At 38.3% G+C, this 22,975-nt stretch overlaps 1 pseudogene; it reads right to left on the minus strand.

Moving 5' to 3' along the window:
• Window positions 1-12,722: 12,722 nt before the first annotated feature.
• LOC127103194 (uncharacterized) lies at window positions 12,723-22,222 on the minus strand (annotated as a pseudogene).
• Between the last annotated feature and the right edge of the window lie 753 nt (window positions 22,223-22,975).

A 22,975-nucleotide genomic window follows, 5' to 3' on the forward strand; every position in this document is an offset into this window, starting at 1 on the left:
CACTGGGGAACAAGGTCACGACAGCTAGCAAACAGGAAGGAACACCAAGAATACCGAGTTGTAGGTATGAAACGAGTGACCGACCAAAACGTGAATTGGTTTGTTTTCCAAAACACTCATCATCCTGAAGAAGGCTAGAAAAACAGTCTTGTTAAAGGATGGACATTCGATTCCACGAGGAATACGAATCTTACTCAGCTGGGGAGGACGACTTCGACCCAAGAGCGTATGAGATATATTATCTATAGCCGTCAAAACGTAGATAACATACTCGCATGGAAGATTATCCATAACCGGGTTGTAGGTTGTTAAATGGATAAACGACCGAACAGAAAGGCATCAGGGTACCAGGAATAGGTATGCAAAGATGACCAATCAAAAGGGTAAACTACAAACATTACCAGCAAATGGTGGATGAAAGAGGACCCACCCAGGATAGAATTGCTTACTCGGAGCAAGCATCCAAAAGGAAGGGGAAGACCCACTGGGGACAATACTGCTTGATCAAGGCAAGTATCCAAAGGGGAAAAGAGTATCAATACCGCAAACTGGGTACTGATAACCGCAAAGAGGGGATTACATCCACCTGTTAGTAGGCAGAAAACCACGGAAAAGTAACCAGTCATCGATAGGATGAGCACAAAGGGTTAACTCCAACAAGGGGATGAAAGTGGGATTTTACAACTACCAGCTAGTAGGTAGAAAACCACAAAGATAGGACTTACAACTACCGGTTTGTAGGTAGAAGCCAACAAATAGTCTGCTGCGAGACAGCCACAAGGAAGCCAGTTTAGGATCGATCCAAAAAGGCATACTGAATCAAGACTCATCCTAATGAGGAAGGAACTCAGTAGGGAAAACCCATCCCATTAGGTGTGCAGGGAGGGAACGGAAACAACCGTCATCCACGAGGATATAACTCAGTGGGGAGCGCAGAAGGAAATGGTAGACACTTTCTGCTTAAGGGGTAGACTCTACATGGAGAGATCAGACACACCCACATCTGCTAGGGGAGGATCCACTGGGGAGAAACAGGTTTTTCTTTCACCAACGGATGAGGAAATAAACCTCTCTAGGGGTATCAATCCTGAATGCTGTCAGGAGCAACTGTAGCAAATGTGCCATACAGATGTTGAACGAGAATCCGCCTCTGCCGGGGATACGGTCTGATGGGTTACACATGAATGTATATGTTTGAATTTTTCTATGGCGTAATGCTCCATATTGAATGGAAATGCTACGCAATTTGAGGATGCAATGATTGCTATATGCCAAATGCAACGTGAAAACTCCGCTGGGGAGCCCAAAGATCAGATACTCCAACTCTGTGGGGAGACACTGTTTGAAGAAAACTCTGCGGGGAGAGTACCGACTTCTCACTCATGCTGGAGAACGGAGACCAAGAATCAACCTTATCTCTGGTGAGGATAGATAGGCATTGATAAAGTTCATCATGCCAGCAACTCTGTTGAGGATTTATCCGAGAAAATGACGGAGTACTGAGATGTCAATCCTCCAAATACTGAATCTTTACACAAAAGCACCTATGCCGGGGAGAAGAGAAGACTGCTCTGCTGGAGAGACGAAAGCTAAAGTCTTCAGTAAACACTCTGCTAGGGGAACTGCCCCCACAAAAGTATTTGAACAGCAACCTTGCTGGGGATGCCCCACGATAGGGCTCAAACAACACTCTACTGGGGATGCCCCACCATAGAGCTAACAGGGACCTGGAGGACGAATGCCGCACCGCCGGGGACATGAAGATGAACAACTTCAACCAACACTGCACTGAGCAACCTTGCTGAGGAGAAACCATAAGAGGTTCTACAGGAAAAAGCACAGTTATGCTCGAGATACGAACAAATGTCTTACCTGTTGGTAATCATACCACCCTTGGGAGAGCATTGCGGGTCTCCTAAGTATCCTTCCATCGTCGTGAATGTTCACTTTGTTTAAGAACAACTTTTGAAAAATTTGTTTATTTTGAAAACAATGATGCTTTATCAATTAAAACATGCAAAACATTTGTTGAGTCGAAACAAATAAGAGTGCAAACAAATGGATAAAAGCTCAAATTGATGTGATGGAATGGTAGTCTGCAAAGGGCGAGACTCCATAGATCTGTACAAGTTTGAAACCGGTGATATATATTGGAGAGGGCTACATTGAACATAATGACCTTTCCTCTACCATTCTGAATTTCGATGTATTCGGAGCTTCGGTCGACGACGCATCGAGAATCCCTGACGGATGACAGATGTACATCACAGTCTTGTCATGATGCAGTTACTTGCCAAATCCCTAATTTTTGCCTAGATTGCCCCAGTGTGAGGTGCTCAATCTAGCGGGATGCAAATTTTCTCAATGTCTCTAACTTTTGCCTGGATCGTCCTTTCGGGTTTTCAATCCATCGAGACGCTCCTTTTTGCCTAAGTCGCCCTTTGGGGTGTTCGACTTAGCGAGCTGTTTTGCTTTTTTTTTTTTTTATTTTAGGCGAAGTATTTCTTGACTGCATCGGCATTCCCAGGACGAGTGAACTTCTTCATCCATTGTTGTAAGTGTCAAAGCACTGCCTGAAAAGGCTCTCTTGACAACATGTGGACATTCATAGCTTGGAGTTCACTTGCCCCTGGAATCGGGCACGAAAGACAAGACTTTCTTGAGCACAAGGTCACCTTCTTGGAACACACGAGGCTTGACCTTCTAGTCGAATGAGTTCTTCACTCTCTGTTGATATGACTGACCATGACACATGGCAGTTAATCTCTTCTTTTCGATCAGATTCATTTGGTCGTAGCGACTCTGAATCTATTCAGCATCAGTCAACTTGGGACTTTGAGGGTGCTATTTTCCTTTTGTTTCTTTCTTTCTTTTTCTTTCTTTTGATTTGGGTTTCTTTTGATTTTGCACCCTCCTCTTTCTTTTTTTCTTTTTTTTCTTTTTTCTCTTTTTTTTTTTTTTTTTTTTTAATGCCCCGGTTGGCTGTTCTGCTGATTCTCGAGATGCAGCTGAGTGATCTTCTTTTCTTGCTCAAGAAGTCGGGAAATCTCGTCAGGAATCCCTTCAACATCATCTTCTTCCGCTTCGAATACAGGGAATTCAAAATTGGGAGATGACGTCTGATCATTATGTTCAATGGGTTTGAGAATCAACCTGCATAATGATTTTGATATGAAAAGCTCTTTGAAAATCAAACAAGACAATCGTTATGCAGATGAAAAGATTGCTTTTATTCTTGTTTTTAGGGTTTTTCGTGATCACCAATTTCATGTAAAAAGCGAAAAGGGAAAACAAATGGAAAAAACAAATGTTTTAACATGCATTTATTTGAATGAAAATATCATTGCACAAAATGTTGCCAACAATGTCATCACTTCTCCTTTTGGCATGGGAGAAGGGTTTTTAAACAAAGTGATTATTACTCTGACTTATGAACAACTGTAGGAACGCCCACAGTGACCCAATTGTGATAGATCCCACCAGGGATAACAACTGTCAGAATCTCTTGCATCAGTAGCTTCTGCTTTTGAACAGCCCTTTTGAAGAAAAGTCGGCGCCAGCCCAGGACTTGTTATCTTCAAGCTTGATTAACACGGGGACCCAAGTCTTCAAAGTTCAGAATACCTGACCTCACGAGGTCTTGAACCTTCATCTTCAACTGAAAGCAACTATCCTCATCATGGCCAGGAGCACCCGAATGATACACACAATGCTGCTCAGGCCTATACCACCACCGAGGGTTGACGGGTATAGCCGGCGGGTCTCTGGGAGTAATCAAGTTCCGCTCTATCAAAGAGGGATACAACTCTGCGTACGACATAGGGATCAGATCAAAAATGATCTTCTTCCTCTCATTACTTGTACTGGCTTGATTACCATGGTGAGGCTGGTAAGCCTGCTGCTGAGGACGACGTTGTTGATGCTGATATTGCTGAGTTGGCCTTCTCTGCTGTTGTTGAGTTTGAGTTGCTGGGATAGTCACAGCAGCGACCTGACAATATGGTCCTCTGTTCACACTCCTTCGACGGTGCACAGCATTCGTTTCACCCTCTCCCCTTCTGGGTGCCCCAGAAGATGGTTTCTTAGAACCGGAAGAACTTGAAGAGCCAGGATGGCGAACCGGAGCCCGGGTTGCTCTGACATTAACAGTCTCTGCAGCAAGAGGCTGTTCACTGATTCTGATCCCCCTCAATTCATCACCCACGGCATAATCATTGACGAGAATAGTGACAGCAGCATTCTCATGAACGGGTACACCCACTGGTGAAGCACGATGGACTGGTGGAATCACGGCTTCCAGTCTCTGGGCTAAGGCACGCAGCTCCTCTTGCCCCTGAACAACTCCTTGCATCATTGTCATGAACTGGGCCATGTTTGCCCTCATCTCGGCCAATTCGGTCTGAACCTGATCCATACTCCTCTGATGATTGAGTCTGGTTGAGTAACGATGCGGACGACGGTCAGCAATCCTGTCTCGGTCAGGAACCAAGTGAGAAGTCTCTCCAAACATGTCTGCAATGACAGGATGATATGTGCATGATATGCATGATACGGGTATTATTTTGTCATGAATGATCCTAATGAAGGATATGCACATGCGGGTTAACTTTTTTCTGTTTGTTCATGCATTATTATTATTTTTTTGAAAAATAAACATGCTATGATGCAAATGATGGAGCCATGACTGGTCGGCTGGGTATCTCACGACACAGGATCAAAGCTTCGGCTTGAACTCTGGCGTCACAACTTCATCTGAAACCCAAAGTCATCTAAACCAGGTCAACTGAACCAGATCAACATATGAGCAGGTACCCTCAAATTCAGCCCAGGGATCCGAAATAAACGGAACCCTCCGATCAATACCAGGATCAAACCTCCGGCGTCCAGAAATAACGATCCATAAATCCGACTCAAGATCATCAACACAGCATCACTGGCAGAAACTGTACTTGCAGGAATCAAACCCTTCCCTCACAGGTGAATTCTAACAAGGTCATCCTAAGGCGGACAATGGTCTCGACAATCGGGCAAAGATACTCAACGGGTTTGCCCTTTCGGGTGTGCCGTTGTAGCTCTCTTAAGATCGTCTAAATCAAAGGTCCGGGAAAGAACGGTCACCGAAGTCAATAGCTCAGATGAGATAATCCATCCTAAGTGGAATAACTCCACCCGGAAGGACTCTCTCAAATGAACCTCGTCCGGCTGTGGTGACATGTCTCCGCATCATGTCGTACAACATGTGAAGAAACATGAGACCACGCTAATCCTAGGTGTATACTCAGGCCTGGGTATTGGGCCTCACTCAGAACATCCACCCCAAATCGGAGGAACCAACCTGTACAGAATCCAACATGATGCCAATATGATGCATGCAAACAGATGTGCAAACAATAAATGCAAACAATAAATAACATGAATGCAATAAATAGCAGCAAACAGCGACCAAAACCCTAACCTAGAGAGCGCTAGGAGAGACTCGCTTAGGGAAGATGGACCAGCACAGGTCAAATTCTTGATTGATCCCCAGCAGAGTCGCCAGCTGTCGCATTACGCGAAAAACCGGCGGGAAAACAAGAACAACAGAGCCGCCACCGTGCGTTATTTATCCCAAAGGAGGGAAAGGAAACGCTCAGAGTAAACCTGGAAAAGACGTGGTCTCGCGACCAAAGAGAATGGGATCGGGAGTCGGTTATGCGAAGGGAAGGTATTAGCACCCCTACGCATCCGTCGTACTCGACGGGATCCACGCACAATAGGAAGGAAAATGGTTGCTAAAACGCTGCTAAAACACACACAAACACTGGCTGAAAGAGACACAAGAAAACAAACAAGACTGACTCGACAGGATATCGCATCCCGGGCCTACTTAGTCTATCAAGCATAGACATCAGAGTCGAAGTAGTTCGGACTGGGGAAACGACACATGCTCGCTAGGATATCGCACCCTATGCATACGTATCTCCTTTGGACGAAGGAGAATCAGAGCATTCGTAGCTCGGCTGACACGCACACAAACAAAAGCAGGCAAAGGCAAACGTGGAGCCTGAATGCCAATCACTGGACTTACATCAGCATCCGAACCAAAACACACACAAGAAGGCAAACGCGGAGCCCGAATGCCAATCACTGGACTTACATCAGCATCCGAACCGAAACACACACCAAGGCAAACGTGGAGCCTGAATGCCAATCACTGGGCTTACATCAGCATCCGAACCAAAACACACACAAAGGGGGTTAAGATACAAAGGTTGAAAAAGAAAAAGGGCGCCCGGAGAGATCAGCTCAATCTCCTGCCTACGTACCTCATCTGGTATGGGGATCAGGGCGACGTAGTTCCCCTACGAAGGGAAAAAGGACTAGCCTAACCAGATAACAGAGGGAGACACAACACTAGGGAGACTACGACTCGAGCCTAGATGTTGTCATGCAAAATCATCCCTAAGTTAAGGTTTCTAGCTAACTTGCACAGGAAGCAAGCCTATCCTAAACATGACTCGCACAGGAAGCAAGCCACACCAAACCTAACTTGCACAGGAAGCAAGCCAAACTAAACCTAACTTGCACAGGAAGCAAGTCAAACAAACACACAATCACAAGTAGCACACACTATATACAAGCAATGGGCTCATACAAGGTTAGGTTTTAGTCGAGGGGTCATATCAACCTCAACAAACAAACCTCTGGAACTGGGTATTGTTAGCTCTTAACCTTGCCATTGAGGGGCTAAGGTGAAGCAGATGAAAGGTGAGTGAAGATAAGACTTCACAGCTCTTATCCCTGGCCTGGGAGAGCTTAAGACAAGAATGTGTGGGTTCAGAAAGGAGGAACCCTTCTACACATTTGATACTGACTCAACTGTACAATTGTACAAGATCTTGGGTTTGTATCTGCAATGCATCAACACAGTGGTGTGAGCAAAGCAGATGACACACAGAATAGCAGGGGATAGGTTGCATATCCCTTGGGTTCTGCCAATTGCCTCTTCACTTAGGAGGTCTTTGACTCTATGCAAGGACAAATGGAAACAGTCACAAACATTGCCTCTTAAGGAGGACTTCAGACAGTTGCCTGGCCAAGTAACAGGCCAGGTCTTCCAGACTACATGAAGATAAGAAATTATACCTCAATGCAAATTGCTATTAAGCAAAGCAAAGCAAAGTTCTTAAAGAACTATAAGCAACTAAAGGTACCTGAAACCAGTCAGACAACATCAGTATACAGTTCAAAGTTAAATCAAAATGAGATAGAGATCAACAGTCAACACAATTAGTTAAATGTGCAATGCACAAGGCTCAAAGCATGTGAGCCAAGCAACCTACAAAACAAACAAGTTAGTCATGATAATCAAATCAAGCTCATTCAATTTGTATTGATCTCTTTGGGTATTTGTTGCTTAACCTGAAACAACAAACTTAAACATGAGCAACATGACCACTAGGACAAGCCTAGGGTCAAAAAGAGATAAGAAAGTCCAAACAGCAAGTGACAAGTGTCCAACATCAAGTTCAAACAATCAAGAAACAAACTCAATTGGTTCCATGTTCATATCATTCATCATTATGATTTCATAAGCAAATTAGGTCAAGGCATGGCATATAGAAGCTCATAGAAGTCAACAGCAAGACTTAACTCAAAACCAATCATAAACAATTCAATAAATCATCAAATAATTCATGATCAATCATAATCAATAACATGGTAAGCATATCAAATTTCAGCTCATTTGGATCAAGGGAAGTTGGTCAATGAAAATCAGAAAGTCAAAGCAAGTTCAAGCATGCTCAAAGAAGTCAACCAAACATGCACCAACTTCAATAAATCATAAATCAGTGACAACATATGAGAAATGAATGGGATTAAAACCATGATAAACCTTAAGATGTCTACTAATCACATGTCAAATTTCATGTTCATCCAATAAAGTATGAGAATTTCACAAAACAAATGGCATCAAGTGTCACAAAAGTCAACATTTTGGTCAAACAGGGGAGAAATTATCAATCAAATAGAAAATGCATTCCAAAATTCCAGAAAAATTCATACACATTCTCAACATCCATAATCATGCTCATGCAAAAAATCAGACCATTTTGAGTTCATTAGGCAAGGTAAATAAAATCATGAAGTTGGACATTAATGGTGTGACACAAATTGTCACACCCTAATTCAAAAAATCATAACTCACAAACCAGCAATGATAAATTCACAAACTCTACATCAAAATCACCATGAATGTGTCTAGTTTAAGCACAAAAAATTTGAGAGTCATTGGATAAGGCATCATCATTTCACAATTGATTTGGCAAAGTATACAAAAAAATGGTCAACATGAACAAACCCTAGCACAATTAAAAATTCACTCATGCAAAAAATCTGGAAAAATCATGATAAAAAACTAGAGGTCCAGATGAGCATTTTGCAAAAAGTCCCATGAATTTTGGATCAAAATTGAAGCACTTATGAATTTTGTAAGATTGTGTAACAAATGAAATAATTATTGAGAAATAATATGAATTAATCAAATAAATAAATCCGGGCGTGGCATATTTGTAATTATCTGGACTTGTTAATGAAACGCGGCGTATCGAATAGAAGCGTGGCAACTGGCTATTGGTCATGGGCAATGGTACAGGACATTCATGCAAAACACGTTTAAAACAAATTCTGGGCAAATGAAGAACTAGGGTTTATGCAGCTACAGTAACACCATCATCTTCTTCAACAAATCGTGAAAATTATTTGCCCAGAAATGGAAATCAAATACATCATTCGAATCATCCAAGCATGAACAACACAAATCCAACAACCATTAACATTAAATCAAGCTATCAAAGAAGAATCATGCAAAAACATGTTTGAACATCAAATTTCAAATCAACATTTCTTCCTAATTACTCAACCATTTTCAGTGATTTAAAGCTCAATAGAATCAGCATGGAAAGACCTATACAAAGCATAGCATGATTTAGCAAATGGTTAAGTTTGATTTCTTACCAAATCTGAAGCTCAGTTGTGATGCAGCTGTTGTTTGGCTATGTTTGCTCGAAACAGATGCCTCTTGATACTTTAGATGATGAATGGACAAGTATGGAGTGCTCAAATGCCTTGCTTCTAGCTTCAAACAAATTCTGCCATGGGAGAGCTTTAATGTAGCAGCCAAAATTCCTTGCTTACAGTGGTTATTTCAAGCTTGCAAAAGGTTCCAATATGATGATGAATGATGAATCAATCAAGCTGAGCTCGAGGTCTTTGAGATTTTTTTCAGAAAAAATCAAATGGAACCAAAGATGAGAATGAGAGGAAAATGCAACTTTGGTCTGTTTTGGTGAGAGTGTGCTAGGGTTTTCAGAGTCCAAATGATGCATATATACTCTGTTTAAGGTTTGTGTTAGCTGGTTAATTGAAGTGTAATCCAAATTTGCTTAATGAAGTGTGTTTGGTCATTAGTGAAATTCCACTCATGCTACATGGCCATGTGCTAACAGCTGCGAATTTGGGCCTCAAACATATCCAAAATGTGTTTTCTGAACCATTTCAATTGGTGGAATATGTTGGAAAAGCTTAATCTGGAAACTCACTTTTTCACCTCACTTGAATTAATTCAAACCACTTCAAAAATGCCATTTTGATTGGTAAGCTTTTGATGAATTGTGATGAGAAATTTGGAAAGAGGGCATCAACTAGGACTTGTAGCAAAAAACCCCACCCAATTTGGCCAAATGGTTTGGAAGATATGCCACTTTGAAGTTCAAAAATTTCTGAAAATGATTTGATCATAATTTGCCAACCATAAATGGGAATTGAGTGTTCTTGGACTTTTTGGAAAGGCAAGAACAAGATCTTCAACTTTCATGTTGGGCAAAAATTCATTTGAAGCTTGTATCATGATGTAATTTTGAGGAGCAAGACTTTCCATTTTTGGCAAATTCCAATTACCAGTCAACTTTCTATTTTTGGAAATTTCTTGTTTGACTTCAAATTCTTCAATGATGATGCTTGACATGTTATATGAGGCTTATATGGACATGATTGAGGCCTCTCAAACCAATTCCCACCATCCAATCACTGATTAAATGCACAGTTGTCCAACAGTTGACTTTCTAGGGTTTCTGGTAGACTGCACATTGACTGATGACTTCTGAGCATCCAATCCTTGACCAAAACACTTCAAAAGGACCCCTAGGTCATGTGAACATGTTGGACCAACCCTAGGGCCTTGGCTCAATGAAAATTGCACTTGCTTGCTTGATGGACTGATCTCCTGACCAATTTGACCTAATTCTTCTGAATGGCTTGCACTTGGGCAAATGGCTATGCAATGCTATGCAATGGACCATGTTAATGTTATGACCTAATATGAAAATGTATGTACAAAAAGGTAGGGTGCAAATTTGAGGTGCTATAGCTGGACAAGTTGGGCATGATAAATATCTATGCACCAACTTGAGGGGGGAGATATATTATTTCTGGTTTTATTATTGCCTTTAATACTACCTTTATTTTTCTTTATTCTCCATTAAGGAGAAAATCAATTGTAATAATTGTATCCTCACTATATAAACCGGTCTAAGGCTGACGAATAAAATATAACAACTTTTACCTATTTTTTTCCAATAAACTTGATGATAAAGAAGAAGTTAACAAGAGTAAAGAAGAAGCCAACCTAGCTTTGATAGTTTCAACATTCTCAGACTCATAATCAAAAGTTGGTTCTGACTTAGATTCAGAGGATACATAAGAGGTATTTTCTAAACTCTCTAGATTTGATTTAATTACTTTATGTCAAGATCTTATGGATAAATGTCAGCAAAAATCCAAACATATGAACATTATACAGAATCAATATGGTCTTATAAGAGATGAATTGAATTTCTTTAAAAATAAGATTGAAAAACTTGAAAGAGATTAAATCACTTTAAGAAAAGATATATCTGACAAACCTCTTAATGAGTATGAATTAGCTCTTCAAGAGTTTGTCATATTTGGGTTCAACATAACTAAACTTGCATCCATGATTTATGGTGTAAGTAGAAGCAAAGGAGAATGTATTGGTTATCATTAAAAATATTTTAATCCTAGAACTGAAACCTTGATGAGACCTTCAGACCCTTCTTCTTTAAGCTCTGATAAAAAGGGTTATACTCTCATTTTGTCACTGCTAGTAAAGCAAATGGTTCAAACCAATCATAACCTATAACTGCAAAGTCATAGGTTCTTAAGAAATTAGAACCTGAGATTCCAAGATCTAAGGTCCTGAAGAAATAAGAACAAATGATTCTTAAGTCAAAGGTTCTAAAAGAATTAGAACCTGAAACCTCAAAGTCAAAGGTTTTGAAAAAGCTAGAACCTAATACATAAAGTTACAAGGTTCAGAAAGATCCATAACCTAATACTATGAATCATTCAAGACAACAGACTTCTAAATCCAAAATCTTGAATGATCCAAAACCTTATTACAAAGATAAGGCGCAAAATAAGAGAAGGCCTATCATAACTAACACTAAAGGACCTATAAAAGTACATGTACCAAATAGTGAGATTATATTTGTTGCAGATATGCTGAAAGGAAAGAAAAAAACAACAATCTCAGTTCCAGGAAAGTGGCTAACTACAACACACAACAAAATAAAAGCCTATATTCCAAATCCTAACTCAAAAGGAGGAAGAAGGTGTGGAATCTAGAAGAAATTAGTATGTCAGGATTATTGGTACTGGGAAGACTGATGTTGTCTAATCAAAAGCTGGTGCTTCAGATGCCTAACATATCTTTGAAGCTTATCCAACTAAAATGGCCTATGAGAAGGCTCATGGTGTTTAAATGTTCAAGATCCAAGAGACTTTGATACCATATATCCATCCAAAACCTTAAGGTATTAGGGGTATGAGTCATTTCTCTTATAAATTCAATATTTTTTTCCATTTCTAATCGACGTAGGACTCTATTCACTCACATTTGAATCCCAACAATCTCCACCTAATGCGAAGGGTTTTGATAAATATGTGATGTCAAGGTATCATAGATCCTGAATATTTAATTCATTAACATTTACGGCGCTCGCTCCCCGAACTCCCCCAACAATTTTATATTTTTACATGCTGAAGAAATCGTTGATAAATTAATAGATAAAAATACAAAACCTGCCGGTAAAATCAATTTACACTCCAGAAGGAAATTTCCCTTTGTAGCAAAAGAAATCTCTTATAAAAATGCGAAAAATGATAAAATTGGATTTTTATGGGATTTTTGAAAATTACTTGAGATGTGTTGAGAATCTTCCATCATTTAAATAGCGATTCTCAATCTTTCAATTTATTGGTTTAGAAATGATCTCACAGTACTTTCTAGCGATTGATTTATGTTTCACAGGTATTTTTCAGGAAAAAATTATCATTTGAATCTATGATAATATGTTCTAATTGCTATATTGGTTTTGATTTCAAGACTATAAAAACCAAAAAGGAAAACCATACTATTACATGCCAAGCCATGGAGCTAGATACAGCAAAAGCACACATTAGTCATAAAACTCACCCGAAGTGTATCATTTCCAAAATAGACCAGAAATTGTATCATTCTTTGGTGAATATTACAGCCAAAACAGGAAGAAAAAAAACTATAAAGTTAATAATCTACTTCTGAATTAGCTTAAGTTCTTCTTACCTTATTACCAACCAACAACATGGACTGAAAATTACTTTGATAGTTTTGAAGATGGATGAGAGACGAGTGCAGACTAAAACTTGCGCTTCCGAGTGAAGGAATGTCCAGGATGCATCATTGTTAAGTTGAACTCTTGTATATCTTGTTTATATATCCAACGATACCCACAATTCGTCACGTCCACACCCAAACATTCATCCCTAACAACTTGAACAAGGATAATGTCGTTCAGAATATCATAAGACCAGTCCCGCGGGAAATGGATTATTATTTGCCATATGTGATTTGATTCGACAGTAACAAGATCTCCATCGAGGATTACTGGAAGACGGAAATGGTGGTATATCAGCGGATAGCCATGAATATTAGTAAAACGCAATGTCATCTCAGCATGGGGACTTTCTGTAGAACTTCTTATCGTTGTTGGACAACGAGGTGTCACGGAAAATACTGCACAACATGCAAAGCCAATTATGTTGTTATCGTTCTCATGCTTAAAAGGAGAGACTGGTATTGAATCGCCCACACTCTGATTGTTGAACCAACTCGGTATTTCACTTCCTGGAGTAACGATACCGATATCAAAGAAAGCAGGGTATTCTTTGTTGGTTTGAATGATTTGTGTCATCCATGAAAATGCCATTCTACTACATTGATCCGTCTCGCTCAATTTAGGACAGTTGAAAATGAGCAATCCTATTGTTTTCCCATACTTGTTAACATGAAGGTTGTGCTCGATAGCAGTAAGAAAAGGAAGCGGAGGCAAAAATTCCAACAGCTTGCAATGCTCTAAATTTAAATATACAAGTTTGGAAAGCTCCCTTAGACTAGGCAGCATTGCAAAATCGTTCCCCCCTATATTTAATCTTTCTATCCCGCGTAGACATCTGATTGCTTCCGGAATTTGGCGTAGACCACAAAAACTAATATCAAGTTCGCGCAAACTAGATAAGCTAAGCAAGTAAGGCAACAAATGTATGTCTGTTGCGGGAGTTGTAAGCCAAGAATGGTAAGGCATCATGGTCCATTTGAAGTTCGAGGACGTTGATCGAAAATGTGACGCACTTTCACTTCTATTCAACTGCCTTGGACTGTTAAACAATTTGGAACAACCAGACATATTTAGATCTTTAAGAGAGTTGAGACCAAATATGTTGTTGGATATGCTTACTAGATTTTTGCAATCTTTTAAATTCAAGGAAACAATCTTTTGTAGAAGTCCAATAGATGGATCCAACTCTACAAGTTCTATACATCCTTCCAAATTTAGCCGCTCAAGATTCGGGATCTCTCCAAAATCTGGCATCTTTATTAGACTTTTGGAGTGGCTCAGATCCAAAGTTCTCAATTTCGGAAGATTCTGTGGAAAGATCAACAAAAGGGGGAAAGAAATGAATTGTTTTAAACTTGTTAATGTTTCTGAAAAGAAAATAGTGGCACTAGAATTTAAAAATACCTTCTTTCCTTCCCAGAGTTGTTTGATGCTGCTATACTCCAATATCAACTCAACAAGTTGATTAGGCTGAAAACTTGATGGCAAATACATGAAAGGATATTCGCACCACTCAATATATCTCAATTCGTTAGAAAGATAATCGAGGCTTCCTGATGCTTTCACATACTTGATGATGAGCAATCTAAGATTTGAAAAGTTATCGACTACCACTTCATCGTCTTCATCATCTTCACTATAGTCACCATATTCATGATCGAGAACTATGGCTTCAACATGTTTTACCTAGAGCATAGCCAAAAATGAAGGAAAAAAACTTAATGAACTTTCAAAAATACATTTAGTTTTATGAAAATGGAAACAAGATTTTTATATTCAAACAACTAGGTTACCATCTTCTCCAACATAACATCCTCGAGTTGCTTGTGGAACCACAACCTTCTCCATTTTGTTGTCTCTTTGCTTGAATTTTCTTGAGCAATTTTTCTGCCTAGCTCTTCCAACAAATTATGCATCACAATCATTTCATCCTGAATGCTTATAAGTGATTTATCAACGAGAAGGCTTAATCCATTATCAGCATTAAATCCACAACAATTTAGAACATTTTTAACATACTTCTCCGTATGCATGTTGAAAAAACAAGCAATATGAAGAAATATTTCTTTTTCCATTTCCTTTAGCCCATCAAAACTTAATTGCAGCACATCCATGACATCTTTGTTTGGACTTTCTCTCAATCTATCCAATGAACTTCTCCATTCCGAGATATCTCGACCATACAAAAATGAGCCCAGTGTTGCAATTGCTAGTGGCAGGCCATTGGAATAATGTAGTATGCCATGTGCAAACTCTTCATAATTACTCATAATAACATGATCAAATTTGAAAGCTTTTCGACACAGTAATTGAAGAGAGCTAGACCAATTCAAAAGTGGAACTTGGTAAACTGCATCCACTCCATACAATTTCAATATATGCTCATCTCTAGAAATGATAATGATTCTGCTTCCATCACCTAGCAGTTCACGAATCACAACTATTTTTTCTAGTTGTTCTACATGATCAACATTATCAAGAATCAAAAGGGACCTCTTACGACATAGCTTACTTCGCATCGAATTAGTTGCATTATAGAGATTGCACATCTGATGGTGTTTATTGCCAAGAATTTGATTTAGAATTTGCTTCTGTGCACCGAGTGGACCATGTAATCCATATACTTTTCTTACATCAATAATATCACAAAATGCACCAAATTGATGAGAGACTCTCTCGATTAAAACCATAGCAAGAGTTGTCTTCCCTATTCCTCCCATCCCACAAATTCCTACGGCACGGACATCATCAAGTGAGTCCAAAAGTAGAAACTTCTCTAATTCTTCAATAGGAGAATCCATCCCTACTAAATCTGTTAAAACACTTGAAGATCTGCAATGTAGTATATTTTTTATCCTTCGAACAATCTTTCTAATCGCTGCAGATTGTGATCTGAAAATTTAAAGAATGAAATATTTCAGCAATTAAAACTAAACAACAATAAGGACTTAAAATACAAAAAGTATATTTAGCTGAAAGAAAAAACATATTTAAATCTAAAAGATAGGCTTAAGGTTAAGATTACTTACTTATCACGTAGATCCCAACCGGAGCAATTGGCAAGGTGAGTTAGAACTTTCCTCCATCTTCGCACCTTATCAGATTGTTGCTGGAACCTTTGTTCATGTTTGGCAAAGGCTTTACGATAAATTCCTCTTTGATGTCTCACGTCAGCCGGATCAACATCATAAAAAACAGGCAGAACGTATTTTCTAGACACTTGAGCGCATTCACATATCTTTTCCAATTCTTGTAAGCACCAAGTTGAGGAAGCATAGTTCGTTGAGAATACGACAACGAAAACCCGAGAGTCTTTGATTGCACGAAGGAGTTCGGGTCCTATGGATTCACCTCGTTGAAGATCACTGTCATCCCTAAATGCACTAATGTGTTTTTTCTTAAAGGCAGTAAAAAGATGATCAGTGAAATTTAAGCGAGTATCTTTACCTCGGAAGCTGACAAACACGTCATAATAAATCCTCCTCTCTGGCAATTTCATCAAATCTGAAGAAGAGGAGCTGCTGCTGCTACTGCTAATGTTAGCCATTTTTGAATAAGCTATATTTTAGAAGATGAAGATGTTGGAATATATATAATTAAACGAGCTTATCTTTTAGAGTTGATTTCTTGGCACGCTCTCACACGTAGACATTGAATTTTCATTCCTTGTTCTAATCTTTATGGCATCATCAAACACCTGTGCATAACAACTTTCTGTTTACCCAGTCTATGTAACTATTAAAATATTTAACTCATTTGCATTTTCCTGTAAGCATCTCATACTTAAATTTTATAAAAAAACAAGTTGTTGTTTGTATGAATATTTTTTCCAAACAAAAGTCATAACAGGCACACATCAGTGATAGGATCAGAAAGCATACTTGAAGCCATTTGTTTAATGACATTATAGGAGAGCCAAACCATTCAACCAAAGTAAATTTCATTTCACGTACTTTGGGAAAATAAACATTTGCAGTTAGATACTCGGTACCAGAAAAAAAAAGTTTATAACATCATAAAAAACTTCCAACCTTTCACAAATTTCTTTTGCCTTCATCCATTCAATTTCACCAGGCAAGGTTTTATATTGAGTATCTCTGTGCTGTCAATCGATCAAACACATCCTTATATTATATGACAACATTAAGCATTAAGAATGTAGAGTTCCACCTAGTTTTACAATCTTGAATAAGCTTTTTATCATAAGAAATGCTCACTTGACCACATGTCTCTATAAATCTCTCCTCTCCTTTCTGTGCTGCTGTTCAATATCCAACACTATCTCTAATATTCTCAATAGCATCAGAGATTAAGGACATACCCTCTTTCACAATTAAATTCAGAATGTGTGCCGAACAATTGACCTCCCAATATGAGTGACCCCGATGAAATCTTATTCAAAATGCATTCGATCATAGCATCATTAGTAGAGGAATTGTCAAGAGTCAATGTGGACCACTTTCTATCTAAATTTCAATCCATCAAACATTCAAGTAAGGTATCAGCCAGAGTTTTGCTACTATGAGGGATCCACACATAAATGAACCTAACATAAATCACTAAATAAAATCACTAACAAAAATCACTAACACAGTAGCATAATAGCAATATCACAATAGAAATATCATTATATCAACTTCTAACACAATGGCAAAACCATATTAATATTTCAACTTCTAATACAGTGGCCAACTTCTAAAACAGCAACAAGCTAATACAAATTCAATATCAAATTCTATACAATAACAAACTATGCAGTATTTCAAATTTCGATTTCAATTCTATGCATTAATAACCAATTAGTAATTTACTAGCACGCATTTCTAGTTTTTTACACAAACATTTATTAATGATTTCATCCATACAAGTTACAAGAGCATTTCTAGGATGATTCCATGCATTACTTATCATAAGTCACATTACAAGAGCATTTGAGTAACCCTGGTATGCAGCACTAGACATCAGTAAATTTCTGAAATCTTAACCCATATCGGAAATTATCAAAATTTTCGAGAAAAAACAAAAACTTCCACAAATTTAAAAAATTTCGGTGATTTTGCATAAAAACAGTAAATTTTTAAAATTTCCAGTAGAGACGGTAAAATTCCAATAAAAACCTGTAAGTTTCTGAAATTTCCAAAATTCATTCAAAGGTATAACATTAAAAGTGTCCTAAATGGAAGGGTGTTAGATATAAGTGGAAATGACAAGTTAAATGCTCGAGAATGTCCGATAGCTCATTTTAGTATAATGGGAATCAAATGGACTATCACCTATATATAACTATCATCCCCAATACATGGTCCAATTAACATTTCACTATTTTTCTGTCGGAATAGTATTCAAGTATCAGTTGAGAAAGAGCGCATCAAGTTAAAGGATATTTATTACTAGTCTATTACATTCTTTGATTTTTACCTTTCAATCATGAACATGTTGTCGATCCTAAACTCATAATCGTTGGAACGTGAAAACCCGAACCAAAAAGAACAGCCACATTACATGCAAAACTATGGATCCAAATACAATGAAAACCTATATTGTATTATCCTTATGTAAATATAACATCTTAATCTAACAAGCTTCTATTAGCTTCAGAGCCCCATTTTTCCACTTGCTGGCCTTCTTGTGACAAGAGAGATGAAAATCAAGTCAACGTTTCTTCTTTGTTATCCATTTGCTTGAGGCTCTCCCTGACCTTCTTGTCCATGTGTTGTTTCTTCTATATTGTGAAGTAGGGAATGAATACAATGGTTGAAATTTTTTCTAATTTGATGAGTTTTTTTTTCTATACCTTATAACCAAACAACATAGTGGATTGGAAAATAGTCCAACAGTTTTGAAGTCTGATCAAACTGCGTCTGAGCAGAGTTTCTACAAGTTAGGATTTATTTCATCATCTCAATGAGTGTGGTTGTGGTTGGCCTCACCTTCAATTGCAAAAAAATTGTGTTTCAAAGCTAACATATTTTTGGATGCATCATTGTTGAGTTGAACTCTGGTAGATCCTGTTTGTATACCCAACGATACCCGCATTTCTTCACCTCGACATCCAAGCCTCCATTTCTATCGGTTTTAACATGGAAACCATCATACACAACATCATAGGATGACTCCCAAGGGAAATAGATTAGCCATATGTGATTTGATTTAACAGTGATAAGCTCTCCATCCAAAATTACTGGAAGAAAGGCAGCGTGGTTTAATGGTGCAAACAGTATCATATGAGGTATCCATTGAGAACTTCTTGTCACTATTGGATAATGAGGTGCTATAGAAAATACTACACAACATAAAAAGCCAGTAATATTATGTACATTGTCCTGCATTACGGGAGATACTGGTAATGAACTACCGACACTCTGATTGTTGCACCAACTTGGTATTTCACTTCCTGGAATGACAATACCGATATTAAAGAAGGCACGGTAATCATTGTTCACTAGAATGAATTGTGTCAACCATGAATATGTCATTCTACTGCATTGTTCCCTATCGCCTAAGTTAGGACAGTTGAAAATGAGCAATCCTGTTCTCTTCCAATATTTGCTCTGACGAAGATCCTGCTCGATAGTCGTCGGGAAAGGAAGCTCAGGCAAAGATTCTAACTGCTTGCAATGCTCCAAGTTCAAATATACAAGTTTGGAAAGTTCCCTAAGGCTAGGCAGTGTCACAAAATTGTTCCCCCCGAGATTTAACATTTCTAACCAGCGCAAACCTCCAATAGCCTCGGGGAGTTGGCTTAATCCACAATAGCTAATATCAACTTCACGTAAACAATATTTGTCATGCATAATTGTGTTTGTTGTGGGAGTGGGAAACAAGGAATGGTAATGCATTGCGGTCCATTTGCAGATGGAGGACGTTGATTGTGAATGTGATGCACTTTCACATATATTCAAATGCCTTGTATTGTTAAACTCTTTAAAACACCCCGAACATCCAGACATATTTAGATCTTTAAGAGAGCTGAAACCAAATATGTTGTTTGGTATGCTTTCTAGATTTTGGCAACCTTTTAAATTCAAGGAAACAAGCTTTCCTAGAAACTCAATAGATGGATCCAACTGCACAAGTTCTATACATCCTTCAAGGTTTAGCCGCTCAAGATTTGGGACTTCTCCAAAATCTGACATCTTTACTAGGTTTTTAGAGTGGCTCAGATCCAACTTTCTCAATTTCGGCAGATACTGTACGTAAAAGACCAACAAAACTAGATGCATTAGTTTCTATAAATTTAGCTTAAAAATAGAGGTGAGAAATGAATTGTTTCTAGTTTGTTTAGATTTCTAATAGAAGAAATAAATAAAAAGAGAACTTATAGCACCTTCTTGCCTTCCCATAGTTGTTTGATGCTGCTATTCTTCAAAATTAACTCAACAAGTTGATTGGGCTGAAAAGCAGATGGCAAACACATGAAAGGATATTCATGCCACTCAACATATCTTAATTCATTAGAAATACAGCCCAAACTTCCTGAGATATTCACAGATTTGATGATGAGCAATCTAAGATGTCTCATTTTTGACAAGCGATCTACTATCCCTCTATCCATCTCTTCGTTATAATCTTTATGTGCATGATCCAATGCTATGGCTTCGACATGATTTTCCTAAAACATTTCAAAAAGGAAACAAAAAGATTTAATATATAAAGTATTTTTAAAATGGAAATAAGTTTTTTTATATCCAAAAAATTACCTTACCATGTTATTCAATATAACATCATAAAGTTGTTCGTCAGACCACAACCTTCTCCACTTTCTGGGCTCTTTGCTTGTGTATTCTGCAACAATATTTCTTCCTAGCTCTTCCAACAAATTATGCATTAGAATCCTTCCATCTTCAATGCTTACAAGTGATTTATCAACGAGAACCCTTAGTCCAATATCAGCATGAAATTCACAACAATTTAAAACATTTTTAACATATTTCTCCGGATATTTGATGAAAAAACAAACAATATGAAGAAATATTTCTTTTTCTGTCTCCCTTAGGTCATCAAAACTTAATCGCAACACATCCATGACATCTTTTTCTGGACTTTCTCTCAATCTTGCCAACGCACTGCTCCATTCAGATACATCCCGACCATACAAGAATGAGCCCAATACTTTAATTGCTAGTGGAAGGCCATTGACATAATCCAGTATGTCATTAACCAACCTTTCATAACTACTCAAAATGCGATCAAGTTTGAAAGCTTTTCGACACAATAATTGAAGAGAGTTAGTCTGATTCAAGAGAGGAACTTGGTAAACTGCATCCACCCCATACTGTTTCAATATATGTTTATCTCTAGAAATGATAATGATTCTACTACGGGCACCTAAGCATTCACGATACACAGCTATTTTTTCTAGTTGTTCGACTTGACCTACATTATCAAGAATGATAAGGGCCCTTTGGCGACATAGCCTGCGTCGTATCAGATTAGTTGCGTTGTAATGATTGCATATCTGATGGTGCTCTTGTCCGAGAGTTTGATCTAGAATTTGCTTTTGTGCACCGAGTGGACCATCATGTAGTCTATAAATTTTGCTTACATCATCAATAAAACAACATGCACCGAAAAGTTGAGAGATTCGATCATATAAAACAGTAGCAAGAGTTGTCTTCCCTATTCCACCCATCCCGCAAATTCCTATGACCCGAACATCATGAACCGAGTCCAAAAGTAAAAGCTTTTGTAATTCTTGGATAGGAGAATCCATACCAACTAAATCTTTTGAAACACATGAAGATTGGCAATCCAGTATATTAATTATCTTTTGAACAATCTCTTTAATGGCGGCAGATTGTGGCCTGAAAGTTCATGGAATTAGAGCAGTGACAGAAAATCATGACATAGAGAAACCAAAAGAAAGTAGCATATGTGTGACTTACTTGTGACGCAGATCCCATCCAGAGAGATTTGCAACCTGTGTTAGAGCTTCCCTCCATCTTGACACCATCTGAGAGTCATGTTGAAATCGTTGTCCATGTTTGGAAAAGGCTTCCGCATAACTTCCTTTTTGATGTCTGACGTCAGAAGGATCAACATCATAGAAAACAGGAAGAACGTGTTTTCCAGACAGTTGAAGGCATTCACGTATTTGATCCAATTCTTGCAAGCACCAGGTTGAGGAAGCATAGTTGGTTGAGAAGACGACAACGAAGATCTGAGAGTGTTGGATTGCATGAAGGAGCTCGGGTGCTATGGATCCACCTTTTGGAAGATTAGTGTCATCCCTAAATGCAAAAATGCCTTGTGTTTGAAAGGCTTGGAAAAGAAAATCGGTGAAATTGTTGCGAGTGTCTTCACCTCTGAAGCTTACAAACACATCATACTTAGAATTTCTGAGAGCTGAAATTGAGGAGTTTCTGCTACTGCTAGCCATCTCAATAAACAAGCATACAGTGAGTGGGTATCAACAGCGCTGTTGATTTTTTTTCTCGGAAACTTGCTGTTGAAATTTCAAGGATTTTGTAAGAGAATTCAACTGTTGGTTCTGTTAATTGAAAATTAAAATTATGTTTTTTTTCCTTCCAAAATTAATAGATTTTATTTTTTTAGAGTCACTTTAGTGGTAGCTTTTATTCCCAATGTATAAATATATTTGCATCATTCCAATTCAAAATTAATGCAAAAATATATTCATCCAAAATATTACTTTATTCTCTCTATTTTTCTCTCTCAACTTCATCTTCTCCAATATTCTTTTCTTCCACCATTGTTGAACCTTCAAATGTTCAGTTTTATGTTTTATGTTCCAACATTTGGCATCAAGAGTCTTGGTTATCGATCCTAATCCGCTGCAACAATGACAACTGTTTCCAATGATCGAATTCCCACCAATCTCCCGATTTTTGATTCGAAGAACTATGATAAATGGGCAAAACAAATGAGGGTTTTGTTTGGTTATCAAGAGGTGCTTGAGATCGTCGTCAATGGAGTTACACAATTAGGGGCAGAGGCTACCGACATTCAAAGAGCTACACACAAAGAAGAGAAGAAGAAGGATTACAAAGCCCTATTCTTGATTCATTCTTGTGTTGATAACGACAATTTCGAGAAGGTTGGCGATTGTGAATCGGCGAAGCAAGCATGGGAAATCTTGGAGAAAGCATATGCCGGTGCCGTCAAAGCGAAGGTTGTAAGGTTACAAACTTACAAGTGACAATTCAAGTTAACACAAATGGAAGATAAAGAAACGATCAACGACTACATTACGCGCATTACCCGGTTAGTTAATCAAATCAAATCTTGTGGGGAAACGA

The sequence above is a fragment of the Lathyrus oleraceus genome, chromosome 7, assembly GCF_024323335.1.
Source record: "Lathyrus oleraceus cultivar Zhongwan6 chromosome 7, CAAS_Psat_ZW6_1.0, whole genome shotgun sequence".
NCBI classification, from domain to species: domain Eukaryota; kingdom Viridiplantae; phylum Streptophyta; class Magnoliopsida; order Fabales; family Fabaceae; genus Lathyrus; species Lathyrus oleraceus.